This window comes from Octopus bimaculoides, chromosome 14 (genome assembly GCF_001194135.2).
Source record: "Octopus bimaculoides isolate UCB-OBI-ISO-001 chromosome 14, ASM119413v2, whole genome shotgun sequence".
Taxonomy (NCBI): domain Eukaryota; kingdom Metazoa; phylum Mollusca; class Cephalopoda; order Octopoda; family Octopodidae; genus Octopus; species Octopus bimaculoides.
This window is the reverse complement of record NC_068994.1, coordinates 31,760,435-31,766,590: the sequence shown is the minus strand read 5'-3', so window position 1 is coordinate 31,766,590 and position 6,156 is coordinate 31,760,435. Positions and strand designations below refer to the sequence as shown.

Sequence of the window (6,156 nt, the reverse complement as noted above, 5' to 3'; positions counted from 1 at the left end):
CTCATGGCCATTTGATCTTTAATAAAATCATATCACGTTTTTATAATTAGATATTATTAAGAATTCTTTCTTAATTAAAAAAAAAAAAAAAATTTTTATGTTTCAGTCATTTGACTGCAGCTATGCTGGGGCACCGCCTTGAAGGATTTTAATCGAAGAAATTGACCCAAGACTTATTTTTTAATCCTAGTACTTATTCTATCAGTCTCTTTTGCTGAACCGCTACATTATGGAGATGTAAACACACCAACACCAGTTGTCGGGCAGCGATGGGAGGTACAAATATAGACACACACACATATATACACACAACTGGCTTCTTTCAGTTTCCATCTACCAAATCTACTCACAAGGCTTTGGTCGGCCCGAAGCTATAGTAGAAGGCACCTGCCCAAGGTGTCACACAGTGGGACTGAACCTTGAATCATGTGGTTGGGAAGCAAGCTTCTTACCGCACATCCATGCCTGTATTAAAAATTGCATTTGGAATTGTATTAAAAAATTGTTAAAATATTTTGTGTATTGAAGTAGTACCGTAAATCCTCGAGTATAGTCCGCTCTTGAGTATAATACGCAGGGGATTTTTAGGGGGCTGTACCTCTGACAAACCTAAACCTTGTGTATAATATGCACCCCTTCTCTGACTTGAATCAAGGTCTATATAATGTCCTTGGTTTATAAACGTATATACGGTAACGTCCTTTATTATTATTGTATACATAACATAATGCAAACGTGTAGCTTTTTTGTGCACTTTGTTTGCAGAAAATAAAGAAATAACAGTAATAACTTCAGTGAAAAATACATATTTTGCCTTTACATATTTATCACTTAGAAAATATATGTTTCATTTTTAACCTCGTATATAGTACGCACTAGAAATTTTGACCTTTAAATTTTGGGAAAAAAGTGCGGATTATACTCAAGGATTTACGGTATCTATTGCATATAAATTTTAATAACAAAATCTTATATGGATTCAAAAGGGCTATATGGACCCAAGATGAGAACCACTGGGTTAGAGTATTGTACCCATAAATGCAAGATCATGCTTTTGATTCCCAGATTAGGTGACACTTTATTTCATGTTTCTTCATACTCCACTAAGCTGTAAATGAGCATACTCTATGGTGGACTGACATCCCATTCAGTGGGATAATGTTGGGATCTCAGTCTTAAGTGTCATGGAAACTGGGAAGCCAGCCCTACAAGTTCTAAGACTCACCACCAGTAATAACCAGGGAACTTACTTACAACAGAACTCATTAAGTTGACAATTTGTCCAAAGTTCAAGTTTTATTTTGTTTTTGAATTTGTTTTGCAAGATCTATTATTATCACTGTTTTAAAATCTACTTTTCTATGCTTGTCTGGATGAGACAAAAAAAATCACAGAGGCAGATGCTCTTCATGTCATTAACTATCATGTGTTTCCACGCAAGTTGTTATTTTCCTCTCAATTGGACATTACCACACTTCTTGCCACACCTGCGCCTTATATGCAAATGCATTTTTATGTTTAATTCTATAATCATTATTTTATTATACAAACACATGGCATAAAGAAAAGTGATCTCTTAACGGAGGATTGTAAGGATATTTGATTTAAACAAGGTATTAGATAAAACTTCTCACACATTCTTTGGGATATCTAATGGATTTAGACAGCTAAACCTTTCGAAGACAGTTTTACAATTTGCTTGATCTACAAAAGACTAAGAAAAAGATAAAAAAGTGATGCCACATTTGAGCATGGTCTACCTGGCCATTTACACTTTAGCATGCAGGCTAATCCTAAGCTAAGCCTAAATCTAATTTCAGATCAGGTCATTTCACAGCATAAACTATGAATACTGTGGTAGACTGCATGCTAAAGTAGCACCAAAAAACTATGCACCAACTTTTTTGTGAGGTTTCCCTGAGACATAAAATATATTTTAGCAGATTCCCAAAGGGTGAAAAGGTTTATCTAGAATAAGAGTTTTATAACTTAACAAGAAATGATATAAGTTTACATTTTGTAGAATAAACTTAAGAAAGGCCAAAATATATGAAACAGATTAGATTGAAAGATTCATTTTTAAAAATAGCTAAAAATTGAAATCATGAAATAGGGGAACTGACATTTGAAAATTTAATGCCATGGACTTCTGTTCACCCAAGCATGCTGCCACTATCATCATCAGCTCCTGAAGATAACAGGACAATTTCATCACCAGTTTCAGATGTTTTAGTCACCTTTCAATATAAAGATGACGATCCTGTTAGCTCCCACTTCTTAATATGGAACTGAAATTTAAATTTCAGCTCTTCATTTTGAAAGAGGCAGCGTTGAACTTTCTTACGCAAGTCAACAGAATCCGTGTACTTATCTATACCCCTTTGTTTTATCTGCTCTTTATCAAAATTTCACTTGCTTTTCATTTCATGTCGATTTTTTCCCCTTATTGACTATCATATGGATTTACAGGATATTTTAAAAGGTACGTTGTGATGGTTAACTGTTGAGTAAAGTGTATGTTAATCGAAAAATCTAAATTATCCAAGCAAACTCGTTAATCCGGCACTCCACAGGTCCCGGCCGTACTAGCGTGATATTATGTGATATTATGTGATATTCATGCTTAAATAATAATCATTGACTACAACACAGTCACGAAACTGCAAGAAAAGAGTTAAAGTAATGGGTACATGGTGAGTACTTTTGTGCAGGAGGTGTTCTAATTAATTAAATTAGCAGCAGTATAATACCGCTAATTATTCTGTCGTCACAAACTTTTTTAAAGTTATTAGTGATGGTTACACACACATGAAAACATGATTTAACCTGGTTCTTCATCAGTTAACTATATATTTTTTTATAGATGTGTGAGCTAGTCCTGGTCTATATAAATATATTAATTTATTTTAATAGGCGTATGAACTGGACCTGATCTATATAAATATATCTATTTATACAGGAGACGAACTTAATACAGAAATTAACACACATTTTCATATATTCGGATGGATGGATGGATAGATAGATAGATAGATAGATAGATAACTGAGCACAACAAACGCAAGCCGACATTGGGCTTTGCTTTTCAAATCTCTTATCTGATAGAAAACATTTGTTTTTGTTTTGTTTTTTCTTGTAGACACATTCAGTAAGCAAAAACGCTATTACTAAAAACCAAAATATACATGGCCTAATAAAATTAGCAGAATTTTAAATTAAAGGAAAGTTATGTTAGTAAAAAATAAAAGATAAATATTAAATTCTTAATTAATAAGAATAAAAAAATATCTATATAGATCTGTTGATGTTTTGCTCTAAAAAATGAACTGCTTTAACAATTAAGTCGATAAATAAAATATCTCGTGACAGAAAAATGTTCCCGCGATTCTCTTACTTTTTAACAGAGATGAAACACTCAGTATAAAAAAAAAAAGAGAGATGCTTTTTGTCGAAAACTACCTAACACGGCATCATTCCTTCGCTATCAGTCTGTTTCCCTACTTACATAGATAATGTTAAATAGAAAGACATTTTGGTTCATGTTTTTTAGGAGTAGTTGTTTAAAAAATAATAAATTAGATCTGTCAGTGCCAAAGCGAAGAAATAAGTCATGTTTGCATGTGTGTGTGTGTGTATATATATATATATGTGTGTGTGTGTGTATGTATCTATGTACATGCACATTATGTGTGTGTATGTGCATGTTTATATGTATGCATACACATGTGTTTATGTGTGTATTTGAGTTCTTCGAGTTACAGTTATTTCTTTTAATTAATATTTTGTATTAATTGATGAGGAAATAATTGAGGATGTCTGGGACACTAGATCGAAAGCTAAATGCATGAACGTCACAACATACCCTCTACTTCTTTGCAAAAAACTCGCTACCTCACATTCCGGAGTTCAAATCTCACTAAAATCGACTTTCATCTATCACCTCTAGTAATTGTCGATCAAATAAATACCAGTTGTTATTACTATTTCGACCCCACGTCAACCCCGTCAGAGTAGACTTCTGATCAAAGATGTTCCAGAAATGACCACCCCTGGCATGTATTTTTTTCTTTTTCAAACACCTTTTAAAAAATATATCTAGAATTACATCCAACGTGTCCCTTTTTAAAAGATAAAAAAAAATTGTTATTTGAGGGAAACTTCATTGCTATTTGTATCATATTGAGCGATCTTGCAGAGATCCCGCTACACATAGACATTGCTTGCATATATACCAGTTATATAATAGGCTCGACTGTCAACTATACCCCTCATATACAAATATACGGCATTGTGCTCACTCAACTAATACTTTTTCTTAAGAATTCATGGCTTATGTTAAAAGTGCATTATTTATTAAAGCACAAACATTGCGATATTGCATTCCCAATTCCTTTAGATGTCTTTCAGATGTTTTATTAAATGTGTAAAAGCTGCCCTAATCATTATCAATCATTATTTTAGCTGTAATCTTTAAAATTATAAAGAGAAGGGTTTTTTTCAAATTTGTTTTCTTTTGTAATCAATTTTCATTTTTTTTTTAACAGAGAATCTTCCAATATCGTTGTGTCTCAATTATAAAAATATTTCATGTTCCAAAATATAGCCGGCTAAAAATATCCGATCAATTTTCGCTATTATTTTATATAAAATTATTTTCGGGAATTCAAATGTTTACGACTCTGTGTGTGTGTGTGTGTGTACCTGCGTGTGCGTGTGCGTGTATGTGTGTAGACCAATAGACAGATAGAAATACAATGTGCGTGTATGTATATTTATGCATATATATTATGTATGTGTGGGTATATGTAAATATGGACACATACATACACACACACATCTCAGACTTTTTCGATTTAAATTAACTCACCATGAGATGAAAGACAGCGCAACGAACCAGTAGAAAAGCGGACACTTTCTGGCCATGTATACATATACATATATATTCAAATAAAAATAAATCACATCTATACCGACGTGGTTATGTTGGTAAATAAAGCAGAAGACAAGCCAAACTGGCGTGTTACCATGCAGATGAGGTTAATCACGTTTATAGCAGATGATGGAAATAATAATCAGCCGTCAAATCTAATCGGTGATTTGTTTTTATGAGTCCAAATATAGACCGGTGTCAGCCGGCTTTAGTCGCCACTTGAAATTATATGCAAAATCAGCAGAACTTCAAACTGGAGTTCCTAGAAGATTTCCTTAAGTTCTTCCGGTGTTAGGAGTGAAAAATCTAACGTTTCGGAGGCCTACTCTTCGTCTGAGAGTGAGGGTAAGAGAAAGAAAGTGCCGTTGCTGTTTTGTCTTCAAGTTTTTAAATAATAAAGAGACTGAAGTGAAGAAGAGATGTTTTGGTGGTGGTGGTGGTGGTGGTGAAGTTATGCCATTGATGCAGGCCGTCTCAGGATTTCGGGTTTTACCGTCAAAGTGTATCAAGTCCGTTAGGATAGGTAGTAATTGTGTATTGTTACCTTCTTAGCTTCATTGGTTTCGATTCCTAGTCCAAACTGAAGCCATTTGATAAAAATAAATAAATAAATAAATAGACATTCACATGCATATTATCAATTATATATTGTTGTCTCTCTCCCTTTATCTTTATATGCATTTGTGTCTGTGTGTGTATGGATGTGTGTATGGTGGGTGAATATAAAACTTCTATCATCTCACCCACTCCATAGCAAAGAAACCCCTCTTCCTCTCCTTCGTAACATTTTCGTTGTTGTAGCTTTTGTTAATCCTCAAGTTAATACTGAATAAGCTTTGTGTCAAACGCATCCCAGCTGTGACCATCCCGTTTTGCCAATCTGCAGGGTACCCACCATGTCCTTTTATAAAGCAGTATGATGCGATTCGAGAAAGATTTGGCTGTTAATTCTAGCAGGTCGAACGACCATGTAGAAATTCTCTTGTTGGCTCGGAAAACATTTTGGATGAGTCCTTCGGCTTAGAAAAGAAATTGAGGAAAACTGAAATTGGGATCGAAAATGAATTAGAATAAGAAGGAAAGTGTTGTGGATGTGCGGCACTTCTAAGCCGTCAAATTAAAGAGAGTACCTGGGTTAGTTAGGGGTTTTTGCATATTACTTTATTTTTTTATATCTAAGCCTTCGCTCCATCGACTTTTTTCCCGCCGTTCACGACTCTGGGCCG

At 34.1% G+C, this 6,156-nt stretch overlaps 1 protein-coding gene across 1 annotated transcript in view; it reads right to left on the bottom strand.

Moving 5' to 3' along the window:
• The window catches only part of LOC106874063 (gastrula zinc finger protein XlCGF26.1), a 13,157-nt gene extending 8,036 nt beyond the window's left edge, over positions 1-5,121 (bottom strand). Inside the window, exon 1 of the mRNA XM_014921640.2 lies at positions 4,868-5,121. The gene's annotated coding sequence lies outside the window, so the exon portion shown is untranslated. The remainder of the gene's footprint in view (positions 1-4,867) is intronic.
• Between the last annotated feature and the right edge of the window lie 1,035 nt (positions 5,122-6,156).